This window comes from Ranitomeya variabilis, chromosome 2 (assembly GCF_051348905.1).
Source record: "Ranitomeya variabilis isolate aRanVar5 chromosome 2, aRanVar5.hap1, whole genome shotgun sequence".
Classification (NCBI taxonomy): Eukaryota; Metazoa; Chordata; class Amphibia; order Anura; family Dendrobatidae; genus Ranitomeya; species Ranitomeya variabilis.
This window is the reverse complement of record NC_135233.1, coordinates 459,965,071-459,986,249: the sequence shown is the minus strand read 5'-3', so window position 1 is coordinate 459,986,249 and position 21,179 is coordinate 459,965,071. Positions and strand designations below refer to the sequence as shown.

The 21,179-nt window shown below is 46.0% G+C and overlaps 1 protein-coding gene across 3 annotated transcripts in view; it reads right to left on the bottom strand.

Moving 5' to 3' along the window:
- SLC29A2 (solute carrier family 29 member 2) overlaps nt 1-21,179 on the bottom strand; it is a 309,542-nt gene that overhangs the window by 44,625 nt on the left and 243,738 nt on the right. The window contains exon 1 of one of the 3 annotated variants that reach the window (XM_077287443.1): nt 18,430-18,581. The exons of 1 other annotated variant lie outside the window; for it this stretch is intronic. The gene's annotated coding sequence lies outside the window, so the exon portion shown is untranslated. Of the gene's footprint in view, nt 1-18,229; nt 18,358-18,429; nt 18,582-21,179 lie in introns of those variants that run through there. One more of the 3 variants, XM_077287444.1, reaches the window with a different exon arrangement.

Below are 21,179 nucleotides of genomic sequence, written 5' to 3'. Positions count from 1 at the left end.
CCCTGGCTGCAAACTTCAGAAATGGTCTTTCTGAGGCCATTAAGGATATTATGGTGGGGTTCCCTACGCCTACAGGTCTGAATGAGTCTATGGCTATGGCCATTCAGATTGATCGGCGTTTACGGGAGCGCAAACCCGTGCACCAGTTGGCGGTGTCTTCTGAACAGGCACCTGAGACTATGCAATGTGATAGAATTCAGTCCAGAGGTGAACGGCAAAATTATAGGCGGAAAAATGGATTGTGTTTCTATTGTGGTGATTCAGCTCATGTTATATCAGCATGCTCTAAACGCACAAAAAGGGTTGATAAATCTTTTGCCATTAGTACTCTGCAGCCTAAGTTCATTTTGTCTGTGACTCTGATTTTTTCACTGTCTTCCATTTCCGTCGATGCCTATGTGGATTCGGGCGCTGCCCTGAGTCTTATGGATTGGTCATTTGCTAAACGCTGCGGTTTTAGTCTGGAACCTCTGGAAGTTCCTATTCCTCTGAAGGGAATTGACTCTACACCATTGGCTATGAATAAACCGCAGTATTGGACACAAGTGACCATGCGCATGACTCCCGTTCATCAGGAGGTGATTCGCTTCCTTGTACTTTATAATTTACATGATGTACTAGTGCTTGGTCTGCCATGGTTACAAACTCATAATCCTGTCCTGGACTGGAAAACAATGTCTGTGTTAAGCTGGGGATGTCAGGGGGTTCATGAGGATGCACCTCCGATTTCAATCGCTTCATCTACTCCTTCTGAGATCCCTGCGTTTTTGTCTGACTATAGGGATGTTTTTGAGGAGCCTAAGCTCAATTCGCTCCCTCCGCATAGAGATTGTGACTGTGCTATAGAATTGATTCCTGGCAGTAAGTTCCCTAAGGGTCGTTTATTTAATCTGTCACTGCCAGAGCATACTGCTATGCGGAATTATATTAAGGAGTCCTTGGAAAAGGGACATATTCGTCCATCTTCGTCCCCTCTGGGAGCAGGTTTTTTTTTTGTGGCAAAAAAAGATGGTTCCCTGAGGCCTTGTATAGATTATCGCCTTCTGAATAAGATTACAGTCAAGTATCAGTATCCATTGCCATTATTGACTGATTTGTTTGCTCGCATTAAGGGGGCTAGGTGGTTCACTAAGATAGATCTTCGCGGTGCGTATAATCTGGTGCGGATAAAACAGGGTGATGAGTGGAAAACCGCATTTAATACGCCTGAGGGCCATTTTGAGTATTTGGTAATGCCTTTTGGACTCTCCAATGCTCCGTCAGTCTTTCAGTCCTTTATGCACAATATTTTCCGTGAATATCTGGATAAGTTTATGATTGTGTATTTGGATGATATTTTGGTGTTTTCTGATGACTGGGAGTCTCATGTTCTACAGGTCAGGAAGGTGTTTCAGGTTCTGCGGGCCAATTCTCTGTTTGTGAAGGGCTCAAAGTGTCTCTTCGGAGTCCAGAAGATTTCTTTTTTGGGGTACATTTTTTCTCCTTCTACTATTGAGATGGATCCCGTCAAGGTTCAGGCGATTTGTGACTGGACACAACCTACATCTGTTAAGAGCCTTCAGAAGTTCTTGGGGTTTGCTAATTTTTATCGTCGATTCATTGCTAATTTTTCCAGTATTGTTAAACCTTTGACTGATTTGACTAAAAAGGGTGCTGATGTTGCTGATTGGTCTCCTGCGGCCGTGGAGGCCTTTCGGGAACTTAAGCGCCGGTTTTCTTCTGCTCCTGTGTTGTGTCAACCAGATGTTTCACTTCCTTTTCAGGTTGAGGTTGATGCTTCCGAGATTGGAGCGGGGGCGGTTTTGTCACAGAGAAGTTCTAATGGCTCGGTGATGAAGCCATGTGCATTCTTCTCTAGAAAATTCTCGCCCGCCGAGCGCAATTATGATGTGGGTAATCGGGAGCTTTTGGCCATGAAGTGGGCATTTGAGGAGTGGCGTCATTGGCTTGAGGGTGCTAAACATCGTGTGGTGGTCTTGACTGATCACAAGAATCTCATTTACCTTGAGTCTGCCAGGCGTTTGAATCCTAGACAGGCTCGTTGGTCGTTGTTTTTTTCTCGTTTCAATTTCGTGGTTTCATACCTGCCAGGTTCAAAGAATGTGAAGGCAGATGCTCTTTCCAGGAGTTTTGTGCCTGATTCTCCTGGAGACTCTGGGCCTACTGGTATCCTTAGGGATGGGGTAATATTGTCCGCCGTATCCCCAGACTTGCGACGTGCATTGCAGGAGTTTCAGGTGGATAAACCGGATCGTTGTCCACCAGAAAGACTGTTTGTTCCGGATGATTGGACCAGTAGAGTCATCTCCGAGGTCCATTCTTCTGTGTTGGCTGGTCATCCTGGAATATTTGGTACTAGAGACTTGGTGGCCAGGTCTTTTTGGTGGCCTTCCTTGTCTAGGGATGTGCGTACCTTTGTGCAGTCTTGTGAAGTGTGTGCTCGAGCTAAGCTTTGCTGTTCTCGGGCCAGTGGGTTGTTGTTATCCTTGCCCATCCCGAAGAGGCCTTGGACGCACATTTCCATGGATTTTATTTCTGATCTCCCGGTTTCACAGAAAATGTCCGTTATCTGGGTTGTGTGTGACCGCTTTTCTAAGATGGTTCATTTGGTGCCCTTGCCTAAGTTGCCTTCCTCCTCTGAGTTGGTCCCTTTATTTTTTCAGAACGTGGTTCGTTTGCATGGGATTCCGGAGAATATCGTTTCTGACAGGGGATCCCAGTTTGTGTCTAGATTTTGGCGGACGTTTTGTGCCAAGATGGGCATTGATTTGTCTTTCTCGTCTGCATTCCATCCTCAGACGAATGGCCAGACGGAGCGAACTAATCAGACCTTGGAAACTTATTTGAGGTGTTTTGTTTCTGCTGATCAAGATGACTGGGTTGCTTTTTTGCCACTGGCCGAATTTGCTCTTAATAATCGGGCTAGTTCTGCCACGTTGGTCTCTCCTTTTTTTTGTAATTCGGGGTTTCATCCTCGTTTTTCCTCTGGTCAGGTGGAGCCTTCGGATTGTCCTGGAGTGGACGTGGTGGTGGACAGGCTACATCAGATTTGGAATCAGGTGGTGGACAATTTGAAGTTATCTCAGGAGAAGACTCAGCAGTTTGCTAATCGCCGTCGCCGCGTGGGTCCCCGACTTCTTGTTGGGGATTTGGTGTGGTTGTCTTCTCGCTTTGTCCCTATGAAGGTCTCTTCTCCTAAGTTCAAGCCTCGGTTCATCGGTCCTTATAGGATCTCGGAGATTCTTAACCCTGTATCTTTTCGTTTGGATCTCCCAGCATCGTTTGCTATTCATAATGTGTTCCATCGGTCGTTGTTGCGGAGGTATGAGGTGCCCGTTGTTCCTTCGGTTGAGCCTCCTGCTCCGGTGCTGGTGGAGGGAGAATTGGAGTATGTTGTTGAGAAGATCTTGGATTCTCGTGTTTCCAGACGCAAACTCCAGTATTTGGTTAAGTGGAAGGGTTATGGTCAGGAGGATAATTCCTGGGTGGTCGCCTCCGATGTTCATGCGACTGATTTGGTCCGCGCCTTCCATAGAGCTCACCCTGATCGCCCTGGGGGTTCTCGTGAGGGTTCGGTGACCCCTCCTCAAGGGGGGGGTACTGTTGTGGATTCTGTTTGTGGGCTCCCTCTGGTGGTTACTGCTGGTACTGGGTGACTTTGGTGGGTTGCGGCCTTTGGTTTCCACCTGTCCATCAGTGGCTGGGTGTTTCCTATTTTACCTGGCCTTTCTGTCATTCCCTTGCCGGCTATCAATGTATTCAGATGTGCTCTGTTTGGTTCCTGCCTACCTGCTCCCAGATCTTTCAGGATAAGCTAAGTGCTGATTTTCAGTTGTTTGGTTTTTTGTCCAGCTTGCTTATTATGTCTCTATGCTAGCTGGTAGCTCTAGTGGACTGAGGTTCTCCCCATGTGCCATAAGTTGGCACATGGGTTCTTGTAATCTCAGGATGGTTTTTTTGATTAGGGTTTTTTGCTGACCGCTCAGTCCCCTTTTGTATCGTTCTGCTTTCTAGTTTACAGCGGGCCTCAATTTGCTAAAACTATATATATCATCTCTATGTGTGTGCCTTCCTCTCATTTCACCGTCAATACATGTGGGGGGCAACTATATCTTTTGGGGTTCATTCCTCTGGAGGCAAGTGAGGTGTTTATTTTCTCTGCAGTTCTAGTTAGCTCTTAGGCTGGTGCGTGGCGTCTAGAACTAACGTAGGCACGCTCCCTGGCTATCTCTAGTTGCGTTTGTCAGGCGTAGGGCAGCGGTCAGCCCAGGTTCCATCACCCTAGAGCTCGTCCGTAATATATTTGTACTTTGCTTGTCCTGTGCTATCCCTAGCCATTGGGATTCATGACAGCCATAGCCCTGTTGGAATGGGCTTTCAGAATTCCTGGAACTGGCCTATTACTAGAGGTGTAAGCTAAGCTAATGGCATCCCTTATCCATCTAGCTATGTTCCCCCTTGTAACGCCACACCCCTTCCTGATTCCCTGGAATGACACAAATAAGGCCTCATCCTTCCTCCATTGCCTAGTTCTGTCTATGTACTGCATCAGGGTCCTCCTGACATCTAATGTGCTAAGTTTGCGTTCCTCTGCAGTTTGTCTATACAAGGAGGGAAGAACTACCTCTTGACTCCTATGAAACTTCAAGGCCACTTTGGGGAAATACGCTGGATCTGGCCTCAATACCATTCTATCATCTAATACCTACATAAAAGGATGATTAATAGATAGGGCCTGAAAAATCACTAACCCTACGTGCAGACGTCAGGGCCACTAGAATCACCGTCTTCAAAGCTAGTATCTTATCTGGCACCTCATGTATGGGCACATAGGGCGATTGTTAAGTATTCCAGGACTAAATTTACATCCCACGGAGGCATTTTTGGAGCCGGCATAGGCCTAGACCTCTGGCATGCTTTAATGAACCTGACCTCCCACCTATCCGCCGCCAGGTTATAGTTGTATAGGGCCCCTAAGGCGGATACCTGCACCTCAAGGGTGCTGGTGGCCAGGCCCATCTCCATACCCATCTGAAGGAACTCTAAAATATCTCTGACACCCAACAGATTGCCTTGAAAAAGCAAAAAAACTTAGTCCATATCCTGCCATAAATCCAATTGTTATAGGCTTCCTACTCTGCATCAGAGTAGCTACCAAGGCCGGAGAGAACCCTCTCTGTGTTAGCAGCGCCCTCTCAAAATCCAGGCTGTCAAATGTAGACCTGAGGTCTGAGGAAGTGACACTGGACCCTGCCTGAGGAGACCTGGAACGTCTGGGATAATCCAGGGATCTGCCAAGGAGATCCTTCTCATCTAAGAGAACCATGGTCCTCTTGGGCCAAAATGGAGCAATGAGGATGACATCTGCGCCTTCCTCTCGAATCTTCCTCAGAACTGCCGGGATCAACATTAATGGGGGAAATGCATAAACCAGTCGGAAATTCCATGGAATCTGCAGTGCATCTACTGCATATGGTCCTTCTCTTGGGTTCAAGGACCAGAAGATCTTTGTCTTCCTGTTCTTTCTGTTGGAAAAGAAGTCTATCTCTGGCTACCCCCAAAGATTCACAATCTGTTTAAAGATAGATGGATCCAGTTCCCACTCCCTCCGTTTTAAGGTTGTCCAGCTGAGGAAATCTGCTTCTTCGTTCTCCTTCCCCCTTATGTGTAGGGCCAATATTTGCAGCTAATGTTCCTCCATACACTGGAGAATTTCCCGAGCTAACCGCATTAGGGGCCGGGATCTTCTGCCCAACCACCCAACCCCACCCCCCCGGTGATTGACATAGGCTACAGAAGTTTGATTGTCCGACATTATTCGAACATGGCTCCTTTCTAAATGGGGAGGGAACTCTGTCACTGTGTTCTTTATTGCTAGCAGTTCCCTGTAGTTTGAGGAACCACCTGCTTCTTCCTCTGACCAGATTCCCTGAATTATATGGTCCCTGAGATGCACGCTCCATCCTTCCGCGCTTGCGTCTGTCACTATCACATCTGATATTTGAAGGGACCATGGAACGCCCCACAATAGATTCCCTGGATCCAACCACCAGGCCATGGAGTCTACTGTTTCCTCTGAGATCATAATCTTTCCCCCCAGGGCATCCTGCTGAAAGGCCCTGGAAAGGCACTGGGCCCACTCAACTGCTGGAATGCATGATGTCATTGATCCTAGAAGGAACATGGCTTTGCTCAGGTTGGCCAATACTGCTAACACTAGGGCTATAATCCTGTCTTTCTTTCCTCTGGTAGGCGACAGACCTGCTTCTCTGAGTCCAAAATAAGCCCTAAGAAGGATTGAATCTTCACAAGATGCAGCCTCAACTTTTCAATATTTATCATCCAACCGAGTTTGGAGATAGAGGCTCAGATGTGATTTAGTTGAGAACTGCATTCGTGTTCTGTTCTGCCGATCACTAAAAAAATGTCCAGATATGGCACTACTAACACGTTCTTTTCCCATAAATGTCTCGTCACCTTCTGAACAATTTTGGTGAAGATTCTCGGGCCATGGACAGACCAAAAGGGCAGAGCCCTGTACTGGAAATGCCTGAGTTGTCTGTTTATATATTGTGATGCAGTGACCCCTGTGGCAGCTAGGGGGCGCTGTGTGTGCTCCTTGGGATATGCATGGAGGCGTATTTGTTGTTATAATGGTGGTGAAACAGTGATTGGCAGAATTGTGAGTGGCCGATATGTGTCGCAGAGGGAGTCTGCGTGGTAAGTCTGATGCAATGTTGTTCTGGGACCTGTAGTCCCTCAAGAGTGTGTATATGTATGTTGTATTTGTAAGGGAGACTTACTAGGCTAGTTATGTGAGATGGGCGGGACAAACTAGCCACACATCCACATTCCCACCCAGGGGAGTGGTTAAGGGTATATAATGTGACCAGGGTGTGGGTCACATGTTCCTGTGTGGTTCCAGTGTTTGGACCTGAGTGGTGAAGGTCCTGGAAGTATGTGTTGGATTTCCTGGGAGTAGGAGTCCTGAAGAGCACATGGTGGGGCTTCAGACCTGGTGGCCTAGGGTGTTGGACTGACGTCCTGAATAGCACCTGGACAGGTCACATGCCTGGGGTGTTGGACGAAGTCCTGAATAGCACCGGAACAGGTCACATGACTGAGTGTTGGACCGAGGTCCTGAATAGCACCTGGACAGGTCATATGCCTGGGGTGTTGGACTAGGTCCTGAATAGCACCCGGACAGGTCACATGTGTGGTCCCATGTGGGATGGACGTCCTGAATAGCACACCGGGCAACCTGTGTTGGAAGACCTGGGAGTAGGCTTCCTGAAGAGCACAACCTGTGTTGGATTTCCTGGGAGTAGGAATCCTGAAGAGCACATGCCAGTGTGTTGGACGGTCCCATGTGGGATGGACATCCTGTTAATAGCACACAGTAAGACTATGATTCTGGATGGTCTGTGTTGGGGAAGCTATCGTCCTTCGGTGGCTCTGGACTGACTGTTGTGTGCCGGCCAGGCAAGTTGGTGAACCCCGTAAAGGCAGTTTCCCCAGGAGAGAGGACTGACGAGGAGTCAGCAGGTGGAGCAGGAGCTCCCTTAAGGTACCATTGACTGTTGGTGCTTGTGAGAGTCTATGAACCGTGTGGTCTCCCACGGCAACTGAACGAAGTGAGGTTCTGCGTCTTTAGAGACCACGACCCAGTGTCATATGCGCTGTATGTGACTTGGGACATTGGTGAACTGTACGGCGTACGGACACCCATGGTAACTGGGCGAAGTGAGAGGTCCAGCATGTTTAGTGTCCGTGAGTCAAAGCCATAAATGAAGTGTTTAAGATAAAGCTGCAACTTAATATCACCAGTTGGTGCCTGTTGTGTTTCATGAAATGTATATAATGAACTGTGCATAACCCGGTTTATGACACTTTAATAAACCGCATGGACTGTTTTGTGTTCAAAAATCGTGCCTGACTACGTTAATCCCGTGCCAAGCGAGTGTCCCCCAATACACTCAGTGAGAGCAATCTTACAATATATACCGCTACCCTTAGGAATAGCTGGTCTTTCTGATGAATAGGGACATGGTAATATGCGTCCTTTAAATCTAAGACATTCATGTAACAACCCGGGAACAAGATCTTTATTGCTGTCTTTATTGACTCCATTTTGAATGGTATGTAGACCAGAAACCTGTTGAGGCCTTTCAGATTGATAATAGTCCTGAACGATTGGTCGGGCTTCCTTATTAGAAACAGGGGAGAGTAAAATCCCCTGCCCTGCTTCTGAACGGGCACCTCCACCAGCACCCTCTTTTGAAGTAGGAGCAACACCTCTGCTTCCAGGGCCTGTTTTTCCTTCCTGGACCTGGGGGATGAGATCCTGAAGCTGTGCCTGGGGGTGGATGTGAACTGTAGTCTCACCCCCGATCTTATAATACTGAGCACCAGGCATTGGCCGAGATTTCCTCCTAGGCAGTTTGGAAGTGGGACAGCCTTCCTCCTACCTGGGACTGCACATCACTTGGAGGATTTTCAGCTCCTCGTCGAGGAACCCCCAAACATGAAACCCTTCTTTTCGGTTTCTTATCCTTCCAGTTGCCCTGTTCCCTGGAGGGTCTATTCCTGCTATACCGTCTCCTACGAAAGGAACTTTTAAACTGAGGACAGGACACACTAGGGAATCCTTTCTAGAGAATATCGTCCAGAGCTTGACCAAAAAGACATTTCCCTTCACACGGGATAGAGCATAGCCTAGTTTTGGACTGAGCATCTCAATGGCAGTATTAGAAAGGTATGCTGATCTTGCCGCTAACCTAACAGTCGGCTGAGGCATCAGCCAAAAAGGAAGCTGCTCCCTGTAACAGCGGAAGATCTGCAAGGATCTTCTCTCTTGGGGTGTTGCCTCTAAGACAGTCACCAAGCTGCTGTAGCCACACCATCATTGATCTTGCCATGCAGGTTGCTGCTATCACCGGCTTTAACCAGCCTGCCGATGACTCCCAGGCTTGTTTTAGGAAGACCTCTGCCTTCTTGTCCAAGGGATCCGTAGAGTGCCTAGGTCTTCAAAGGGCAATGTAGATTTTTTAACTGACTTAGCAACCGCGACGTCAATTTTTGGGGTCTTTTCCCATATGCAAGCATCTTCCTCATCAAACGGGTAGCTCAGTTTTGAAGATGATGGTAGTGGCCCTTTCCTTTCTGGCCTTTTCCATTCCTTATTAATGAGCATCTTGATGTTCTCATTAACGCCTCTTTCTTTGATCCAAGCCCCCAAACATAATGTCCTGAACTGTCTTGGTTGGCTTGGGATCAGATATGCCCATGGTGAACCTTATTGCCCTATCAGTATCTTCAGCTGAGAAGCAGGGCCTACACCCCCGTGTCCTCATCGGAGAATGACTCCGTCGGGTCCGAACTCTACCCCCTGAACTCTACTGATCCTACAGACTCTGACGATAGTAGTTCTGGCTTCTCCTCTTCTCTTTGCCCATCAGGTGTTATAAGTACTCCTGGACCTCTGATCTACTTATGGCTTTTAGGTCCATAGCAAATCCGAGGGTTTCTTCTGAGACCGTCTGCAGTATACACCAAGGGCAGAGTCTCTTATTATAAGCACTGGGTAGATCCTCTTTGCACAGGGTGCACTCCCTATTGTTATGCTTGGAACTGCGTTTCAGGGGCCTTCCCTAGTAATTGAATATACAGAGAAAAGGGGGGGGGGGCTGCTTTAATACAGTGCACTTTCACATAGATCACTCACCATCAGCAGATCAATCTACGGTACTGGAGACGGAGGCTGAGCTTGTTCCGAAGAACGTCTCCCCCTGGCGGTGGACTCGTGACCTGCCTTGCTCTTCAGGCTGGTCCTGCTACTTGTACAACTGCCATTGCGCCCTTGCCAATGCTCCTGGCAGCGCTGAAAAGGCTCCTGTGTCGACTGCAGCGAAGAAGATGGTGGTAGTGGTGGTGGCGTCGGGCGACACTGCTGCTGTAGCTCATACATGACTCGGATGCAGCAGGAAATGCCACCATCTTCATGGGCACTTCCCTTTAAATATCGGATGGCCCCGTGCTCTGAGTGCAGGGATTCCTTTAGCCCTGGGCATGCGCAGACCCGGAGGCCGTTGAAGTCCCCGACGCGCTACGTCACCGGGACGCGCTGGATCTCCTCCTGCGCGTGCACAGACCCGGAGGGCCTCCCTTTCCGACGCACTTGGCTCCAGGCCACGTTGGCTTCCCCCAGCATTCCCGGCCGTGCGCAGACCCGGAAGCACATCCCAGCGAACATCGCTGGGGCGCTCCTGCAAACCCCAGCACACGCAGCCCCAGGACCTGTGTCGGCTCTGAGACATTTGCCAAAAAGGTCTCAGACTGTACAGTGCTGCACTAATCTGGTCGGCATCACCTCACCAGCGGATGGCATCCTACGTTCTCGGGTAAGTGTATCACTTCATCTGTAGGTTCCCACGAGGACAGGGAGTTCCTGTCCTTGTGGGCGGATATAACCTCTCTCAGGTGGTGCTGTCATGAGAGAAGGGAAAAATTAATTAAGGATCAACCAACAAATGTGATATCATTTGGGAGTGTTTTTATAAGCGTGCTACCATAATTGCAAATACATATGATTCTTGCCATGGCTATGTTGCAGCTTTCTTACATAAACTATTTCAAGAATAGCTTTAATTTTAGAGGGGTATTACTACTCTGCTCACTTCCGAGCGCATCGAGAGATAATGTCACGTCTACGTTACCTATCGGGTCACAGGTCCCTGCATGAGCAATGTGTCAAGCCATTCAGGAGTAGAGTCAAAGATAGCCATGCCCAAAACCCACCCAAGATGTCCCTGAGGACAATGTAATTCATCTCAAGCCCCTCCAAAATCTGGCATATACACCTTTAAGCCTGAAGAAGGATGAAGTTTACAGAGAGCTGGATTGATTTGCACAAAAATAAACTTACAGTTTCCATTTAAATAGTAATTTATTTTATTTATTTTTTTAAAAGAGCAGTAATATCAGTAAGTGAATCATAATCTCAGACTAGTGGCTGTGTACACACAGGATGATATTACTTAAGCACAGCAAGTAAACAGCAAGTATGACTATTCCTTCTGTGGAAATCTCCATTCGTTTCTATGTAATATTAGTATAATAAAAAAAGTCAGAAAACTTCCACGTGTATCAAAGAAAAAAAAAGGTCAGCTGCTCAGCTACCATCGTTCTCACCCATAAGGTGACGTGAAGTGTCTCACCCTCAGAAAACTGCCTCTCTGTACAATACTGCATTCATAAAAAAGCCCAAGCATACAGAGCCTCATTTATACAGAACGATCCCAGAAATGTCCCTTGTAGACATCCAAGACTCATAGTTCAATTTTTTTTACATTTTTGTTTCTTCAGGGCATCATGCACACAGAATATGCCAATAAAATCAGGTCAGATTTTTTTTTTTTTTTTTTAACTGTCGTTTCTTACAAAAGAAACGACAGTCTCTGCGCTTTTCCTTACAATGGAGTAAATGTATAACCTAGGTCACCGTTTGCCCGTGGTACATGTCGTAGATTTCATTGGAGATTTCTGTCGGGGAATACTCTGAATCTTTATTAGGGCTTGTGCACATGGCCGTATTTTCGATTAGAGTGCGATCCGACAAAACATCGCACACTAGGACCAATGTTATTCTAAGCAGTTGTGCACGTCTGATAGTTTCATCGGATTGACTTGGTCCAAGGAAAAAAAAATTGCAGCATGCCAAGTTGGATCCGATTATTGGATGACACTCGACCATGCAAGTCAATGAGTCTGTAGAAAACATTGGATTGCACTCGGTTGACATCTGTGTGCAGTCTGATTTTCATGAACTGACAGAATGGAAAAGATGGAGACATTTTTTTTTCCATATCTGAAAAATTCAGATTACACTCTTGTAAGAGTATGATCAGCATAATCAGATAGATTCTCTCAGATAACAAAAAAATATGTCGGTGTGACACTTGCCCTATTGTTACTATCATCTGAGGCAGGGCAGGGCAAATATCACGATCTAGGTGGCCAATGTGCTCAGAAATTTGCAGCTAGTCTAAAATAAAAATTTCCATGCACTGTTTGTACCAGCAATAATAAATCTAGTACAGTAGCTTTACGAACATCAGGCTGGAAATGTTGTGGGGGGGGGGGGGTGTAAGTGCACTTGGGCAGCTTTTTCCAAGTTCTTTGACACGCCCCTAGTGCACTTCCAACCTGATTTGCATATGGCTTCTGAACTAGATTTATCATGACTGGAACATCAGATCTCTAAGGAAAAATTATCTTTTTTTATATCAGAAGACGATCATACCACATCCTTCTTACGGTATTTTCTCACTCCATCATAGGAGGTGGAGGGGTAAATCGGACCGCTGGGCCCCCAATTGTTCATCCACCATGTGCATCCAGTGTGTTCCATTCACACACAGGTGATAAGTAGGGGACCCAGAAATCATACATTTGTCACCTACCTATCCTGAGCGTTACTGATAAATGTATCTGGAGGGAAATCAGCTTTAAACACCACAAAAGTATCAGAAAAATTGCTACATGCAAAGGAACATAAAAAAAGAAGCTGAAACCGAGAGGATGCAGTAAATAGAGCTGAGAACGCAGGAGGAATATAGATGATGTGCACGGGGAGGAAAGCGAACAATTTATGGCTCTGGTGAATGGAGAAAGAAATTGCAGCAGGATCTATAAATAGAGGAGGGAAAAAGACTGCCACATCCCAATGTGAAGAGAAAATATAGGGAAAGAAGAATTTGCTCCTTCAACAAGTCGGCCATGATCTATTTTTGGTTTGCAGCAACCAGAATAAAGAAATCTGATACGTTACTCAGTAATCGTTATATCCTGATAATTTCGCTGATGCGGAAAGTGGCGGATCCAGCCGGAGCGAATCCGTCATACTGTGCATCCATTAAAAAGAAAAGCGTGAAATAGGAGTATTTGTACATAGTAATTAACGCCTTGTAATGTAGAACAGAGCACTCTTGAGAAATCCAAAGGCAAAGTTAGTATATAGCCATCTTAAAGGGGTGGTCTTTTTTGGGCAACCTCTTGTTACACAAACCTCATGATAATTGGATCACAGAATGACCATATGTTATCTGTCCGGTAGGGGAAGCACCAAAGAAAAGCAATAACATTATCTAAGCAATATAGTGACATATACCAGAAAATTCATCATGACATGGTATTGTCATGTTTATGTTGGTCAGTAGAGTGGAGCGAATTTGTTCAGGTTCCCTCTTATTCGGAAAGCTACAGCGCTTACTGAATAAGCTGCAGGGGGAACCTGGATACATGGAGCGCGCCGGCCGATCAGCTGATCGCAGCGGCCTGTGTCGCAGTACATGCATGGAGAGTCTGTGTGTTGGGCCTGTGTATTTGGCTCTCCATGCATGTGCTGTGACTGTGACACAGCCGCGACACATGCTGTTGCGGCGCCGATCAGCCGGCGCACTCCATGTATTCAGGTTCCCTCTGCAGCTTATTCAGTAAGCACTATAGCTTGCCAAATATGAGGGGACCTGAACAAATTCGCTCAACTCTAGTCATCAGCAGCGATACCTTTTTCCGCGAAATATTATAACCAGCGACTTTAGTCAATGGAACAAGAGAAATGGTAAAAAAAAAGTTCTATCATCCTGGACTAATTTGTTTAAAAAGGAAAAGGGGTGAAACTCGGTCAAAGGAGCGCCGAAAGGAAACTCTGACACCAAAATGGGGTTAAGCCACAACTACTAACATTAGTAGTGTGGAATATGCAAAAAAAAAAGGGATATGAGATGGTTTACTGTATGTAAACCATGTCTCATATCATGTCGGGTTTGTGAAGGAGAAATGAAAAGCCGGCAATTGAATTACCGGCTTTTCACATATATCGCGCTGAATTAAATATAAATACAGAATATATATATATATATATGTGTCTCAATGACATATATATATACACTCACCGGCCACTTTATTAGGTACACCATGCTAGTAACGGGTTGGACCCCCTTTTGCCTTCAGAACTGCCTCAATTCTTCGTGGCATAGATTCAACAAGGTGCTGGAAGCATTCCTCAGAGATTTTGGTCCATATTGACATGATGGCATCACACAGTTGCCGCAGATTTGTCGGCTGCACATCCCAAAGATGCTCCATACAAGGCAGGATGGATCCATGCTTTCATGTTGTTTACGCCAAATTCTGACCCTACCATCCGAATGTCGCAGCAGAAATCGAGACTCATCAGACCAAGCAACGTTTTTCCAATCTTCTACTGTCCAATTTCGATGAGCTTGTACAAATTGTAGCCTCAGTTTCCTGTTCTTAGCTGAAAGGAGTGGTACCCGGTGTGGTCTTCTGCTGCTGTAGCCCATCTGCCTCAAAGTTCGACGCACTGTGCGTTCAGAGATGCTCTTAGGCCTACCTTGGTTGTAACGGGTGGCGATTTGAGTCACTGTTGCCTTTCTATCAGCTCGAACCAGTCTGCCCATTCTCCTCTGACCTCTGGCATCAACAAGGCATTTCCGCCCACAGAACTGCCGCTCACTGGATTTTTTTTCTTTTTCGGACCATTCTCTGTAAACCCTAGAGATGGTTGTGCGTGAAAATCCCAGTAGATCAGCAGTTTCTGAAATACTCAGACCAGCCCTTCTGGCACCAACAACCATGCCACGTTCAAAGGCACTCAAATCACCTTTCTTCCCCATACTGATGCTCGGTTTGAACTGCAGGAGATTGTCTTGACCATGTCTACATGCCTAAATGCACTGAGTTGCCGCCATGTGATTGGCTGATTAGAAATTAAGTGTTAACAAGAAGTTGGACAGGTGTACCTAATAAAGTGGCCGGTGAGTGTATATACCAGATAAAAAAATGAAGGCAGCACTCCAATTCTTTTAAAAGTGAAGAAAACTTGTGAAGTTGTGAGAAAGGCTCAGTGTGAGCCGAAACGTCGTATAGAGATGTGGGGCTGAAATAAACTTCACAAGTTTTCTTCACTTTTAAAAGAATTGGAGTGCTGCCTTCATTTTTTATCTGGCATATTATTTGGGTGGATGAGTGGACCGTCTTGCCCAGGAGGCCTGGCACCCATTGGTGAGCATTGTGCTGTTTCCAATTTTTATATATATATATATATATATATATATATATATATATATATATATATATATATATATATATATATATATATATATACTGTATATATGTTTTAACGAACATTTGAGCACATAAATCCATTAGATGTCGGTTTTGCAAGCCTGCGAGAAAATATCGCAGTACGGATGCCATACGGATGCCATACGGAGGATGCCATGCGCAAAATACGCTGACACACCCTGCCTACGGATGACATACGGATCACTATTTTGGGAACATTTCTGCATATTACGGCCTTAAAAAACGGACCGTATTTACATACGCTGAGTGTGAAGCCGGCCTAAGAGAAACACGTTACCACTTCTGTATTTTTTCCCGTGCAAATCATGCGGTCAAATAATTGCATGTGCACGACTTGCACCCTCGCCAACTAGTCCCACCCGGCTTCTCTTAATAGAGAAGAATAGGGAGAACTGCAGGAGTCTCGTCAGCTCATGACTGTAGGTGTGCAAATGACATACATGTGGTCTGGTGACCGCCCCCTGCATGGGAAATACCGGGGAAATCCCAGTGAGCAAATAGTGACACCATTTTTCAGACAAGTGCAAACTTTTCTTCCGAGAATGAAAAATCTTCTTTAACATAGGTTCATATCAAATTTTTTTAAGTGGGCGTCCGTCCTTCTGATATAACCGCACTCTATGGTGACTACAGACTTCTGGATCCCGACAGCGAGCCCACCACATGCTGTCAGGAGTCTCCGGTATTGCCGGCAAAAGCACGAACACCACATGCTCAAAGGATTCTGGAATCAGCAGTCTGTCATAAACTGAATGCAGGGAGAAATGGTCACAATCGTAGACATATAGGAAGTGTCCCCTATAGGAAGGGGACACTTCCTATATGTCTACGATTGTGACCATTTATTTTTGTATGGTATCCCACCATTTTTGAAGTAAAATATAAATAATAAAAACATAACAATTGTTGGAAGCATTTTTGGTGTGCCGGAGTGATCTATAGTAGATTGGATTTTATTTTCTCCTGAGCACCCTTACTAAGGACAGTGAGCACCCTTATTACCTTTTTGCATAAACTGAATGCAGACTTTTATCAGAAGGACGAACAATTCCTTTAATTACTGAGCTATAAATGACAAAACGGGATGTACTAAAAAGAATGAAGAAAAGGAACAAATAAAAAGAATGACCATAATAACTTATAGGTCCAAAAATATTGTGAGGGATTATAGATTTTTATGCATCTTGGATATAGAATAAACATGGACTATATGTAGATAATAGAGGAATGAACACATATCCCATATAAACAGGTGTATATTATATTCCCTGTGCTTTACAGGTGGTCAATAAAGATGAAATATATGTAGAGTTTAGGACGATTTTATATACGTCCCCAATCATCCTGTATCCTCATAGGTCAGCCGTCCTCGCTGCGGGAACTGAGACCCTCCATCCCCTCTAGGGAAGGGCTGTCCCACACATCCAGATAATTCCGGTACCGGAAAAAATCGGTACAGGAGTTATCCGTGTCCGTGTGCCCGTGAGCTCACGTAGGCCATACGTGCGGCACACGTATGCCGTCCGTGTGGCGAGTGGGTACCACACGGAGCGTGCAGGAGACAGCGCTAAAGTTTAGCGCTGTCCCCTGCATCGTGCTGAAGCCGCGATTCATATCTTCTGTGCAGCAGCGTTTGCTGCATAGAAGATATGAATAATAGTGTTTAAATGAAAGATCTATGTGTCCGCCGCCCCCCCACCCCCTGTGCGCCCCCCCCGCTGTTCAGAAAATACTCACCCGCATCCCTCGTTGGCTGTTGCTCCTTCCTGGTCTGGCCGCGGCTTCCACTGTATGCGGTCACATGGGGCCGCTCATTTACAGTCATGAATAGGCGGCTCCACCTCCCATAGGGGCGGAGCCGACTATTCATGATTGTAAATGAGTAGAAGCCGCGGCCAGACCAGGAAGCAGCGACAGCCAACGTGGGAGCGGGTGAGTATTTTCTGAACAGCGGGGGGGCGCACAGGGGGTGGGGGGGCGACGGACAGATAGATCTTTCATTTAAACACTATTATTCATATCTTCTATGCAGCAAACGCTGCTGCAGGGAAGATATGAATGGCGGCTTCAGCACCATGTGGGGGGGACAGCGCTTACTGTAGCGCTGTCTCCTGCACGCCACAGGGACTGCACACGGAGACCGTCCGTGTGTGGTCCGTGTTTTACACGGACCCATTGACTTTAATGGGTCCGTGTAATACGTGCGCTCCCACGAACACTGACATGTCTCCGTGTTTGGCACACGGAGACACGGTCCGCAAAAAATCAATGACATCTGCACAGATGCATTGATTTTTATGGGTCTACGTGTGTCAGTGGCTCCGGTACGTGAGGAAACTGTCACCTCACGTACCGGAGCCACTGACGTGTGAAACCGGCCGAAGTGACTGATCGGTGTCCCATAGAGACACAGGCGGACCCCTGGGGTTATGATTAATATAGGATAAAACATTGAGACAGAGGAAAAAAAAGAGGGAAATAGAGAGAAAGAAAAAAACAGAGAGAGAGAGTACAAGAGATAGAAAGAGAGAATGAAAAAAAGAGGGAAAAGAGAAAAACAGACAGAAAAAGAGAGAACAAGATAGATAATTAAAAAAGAGGGAAAAGAAAGAGAAAACCAGAGAAAGAGAGGGAGAAAAAGAAAGAGAGAACAAGAGATAGAGAGAATGAAAAAAAGAGGGAAAAGAAAGAAAACCAGAGAGAGAAAAAAAAGAGAGAATGAGATAGAAAGAATGAAAAAAGGGAAAAGAGAAAACCAGAGAGAGAGAGAGAAAGAGAACGAGATAGAGAGAATGAAAGAAAGAAAACCAGAGAGAGAAAAGGAGAGAACGAGATAGAGAGAATGAAAAAAAGAGAGAAACGAAAGAGAAAACCAGAGAGAGAGGGAGAAAAAGAAAGAGAAAACAAGAGAATGAAAAAAAGAGGCAGGGCCCCAGCCCCCCAGCCCTATTCTCACACTTCCATAGTGGATGGCGCATGGTCCTGTACCGGTGACCATGGAGGATTATCGGTGACAGCCCGCAATGACCGGCCCCCTGCTCCCGGCCCCAGCACTGACCTGCCACCTGCTCACACGCTCCTCTCAGCACCATGTGCTTCTGCAGCGCCTCTTCCCACACACACAGTCATCCTCCCTCCCCGTCCATACGTGACAGTGCAGTCAGCAGTCACCATGGAGAATCGTCGTAACCTGAGCCCGCAGCAGTCTCCGCTGACAGCAATGGCAGCGGCCGCCGGCGTATACACTTCCATTATTACCTCAGAGGTGACCGGAGAGGACACAGGAGGTGCGGAGTCCGCGACGTCTCTTCTTGTTCTCGGGGACAAAACAAATTTGCGGGAAAAATGTTTTTTTTAAAAGGGCGCGATAAATTATTCCCGCGCGATAGCGTGAGCTACAGGCGGGTCACAGCAGCTGAGAGCACATCTGTGGAGAAGAGTGGCCACGGAGGGGTTTTCCCCATTAATTTTATTTTTAGTTACTTCTACCTGAGCAGGTGGGTTTTTTTTTCTTCTAGGTTTTGCTCTTTTATCTTTTCCTCTTTTAAGGCCTTTTTTTGTTGTTTTTCTGTCGATATCGTGTGTATATTGGTGGTTTTTTCTAGCTGCAGTTACGAATTACGCCTTTCATTATACTGTACGATGTTCTAAAAAAATGGGGAAAAAATTCCGAGTGAGGTAAAACGGTGAAATAAACCCCTTTTTGGATCATTGTTTAGTGTGTTAGGCCGGCGTCACACTCAGCGTATGAAAATACGGTCCGTAGTTTACGGCCGTAATACGCAGAAATGTTCCAAAAATAGTGATCCGTATGTCATCCGTAGGCAGGGTGTGTCAGCGTATTTTGCGCATGGCATCCTCCGTATATAGTCCGTATGGCATCCGTACTGCGATATTTTCTCGCAGGCTTGCAAAACTGACATCTAATGGATTTATGGGCTCAAATGTTCGTTAAAACATATATACAGTATGTATATATATATATATATATATATATATATGTCATTGAGACACACACACATATATATATACACTCACCGGCCACTTTATTAGGTACACCTGTCCAACTTCTTGTTAACACTTAATTTCTAATCAGCCAATCACATGGCGGCAACTCAGTGCATTTAGGCATGTAGACATGGTCAAGACAATCTCCTGCAGTTCAAACCGAGCATCAGTATGGGGAAGAAAGGTGATTTGAGTGCCTTTGAACGTGGCATGGTTGTTGGTGCCAGAAGGGCTGGTCTGAGTATTTCAGAAACTGCTGATCTACTGGGATTTTCACGCACAACCATCTCTAGGGTTTACAGAGAATGGTCCGAAAAAGAAAAAAAATCCAGTGAGCGGCAGTTCTGTGGGCGGAAATGCCTTGTTGATGCCAGAGGTCAGAGGAGAATGGGCAGACTGGTTCGAGCTGATAGAAAGGCAACAGTGACTCAAATCGCCACCCGTTACAACCAAGGTAGGCCTAAGAGCATCTCTGAACGCACAGTGCGTCGAACTTTGAGGCAGATGGGCTACAGCAGCAGAAGACCACACCGGGTACCACTCCTTTCAGCTAAGAACAGGAAACTGAGGCTACAATTTGTACAAGCTCATCGAAATTGGACAGTAGAAGATTGGAAAAACGTTGCTTGGTCTGATGAGTCTCGATTTCTGCTGCGACATTCGGATGGTAGGGTCAGAATTTGGCGTAAACAACATGAAAGCATGGATCCATCCTGCCTTGTATGGAGCATCTTTGGGATGTGCAGCCGACAAATCTGCGGCAACTGTGTGATGCCATCATGTCAATATGGACCAAAATCTCTGAGGAATGCTTCCAGCACCTTGTTGAATCTATGCCACGAAGAATTGAGGCAGTTCTGAAGGCAAAAGGGGGTCCAACCCGTTACTAGCATGGTGTACCTAATAAAGTGGCCGGTGAGTGTATATATATACTATATTTATATTTAATTGCAGAAAAGCCGGTAATTCAATTGCCGGCTTTTCATTTCTCCTTCCCAAACCCGACATGATATGAGACATGGTTTACATACAGTAAACCATCTCATATCCCTTTTTTTTTTTTGCATATTCCACACTACTAATGTTAGTAGTGTGTATGTGCAAAATTTGGGCGCTGTAGCTTGTAAAATAAAGGGTTACATGGCGGAAAAAATTGGCGTGGGCTCCCGCTCAATCTTCTCCGCCAGAGTGGTAAAGCCAGTGACTGAGGGCAGATATTAATAGCTTAGAGAGGGTCCATGGTTATTGGCCCCCCGTGGCTAAAAACATCTGCCCCCAGCCACCCCAGAAAAGGCACATCTGGAAGATGCGCCTATTCTGGCACTTGGCCACTCTCTTCCCACTCCCGTGTAGCAGTGGGATATGGGGTAATGAAGGGTTAATGTCACCTTGCTATTGTAAGGTGACATTAAGCCAGATTAATAATGGAGAGGCGTCAATTATGACACCTATCCATTATTAATCCAATAGTACGAAATGGTTAATAAAACACATTATTTAAAAGTATTTTAATGAAATAAAGACACAGGTTGTTGTAATATTTTATTATACTGGTAATCCACCTGAAGACCCTCGTTCTGTAACAAAGGAAAAATAAAAAAACAACAATATCTCATACCTTCCGTCGCTCAGGTCAAGTCCCACGAAGTAAATCCATCTGAAGGGGTTAAATCATTTTACAGCCAGGAGCTCTGCTAAAGCAGTGCTCGTGGCTGTAAAACCCCCAGGAATGAATGGAAAGCTGGGTGATCTGTAGTTACCTTGAGTTGCGGTGATGCGCCCTCTGCTGGATGTCCTCATATGAACTCGAGCGTGGGAACTTTTCCAAGGCTCCAGTTCATGAGGACATCCAGCAGAGGGCGCCTCACCGCAACTCAAGGTAACTACAGGTCATTCCCCTGCAATCCATTCATTCCTGGGGGTTTTACAGCCACGAGCACTGCTTTAGCAGAGCTCCTGGCTGTAAAATGATTTTTCCACTCAGAATCAGAAAAATCCAC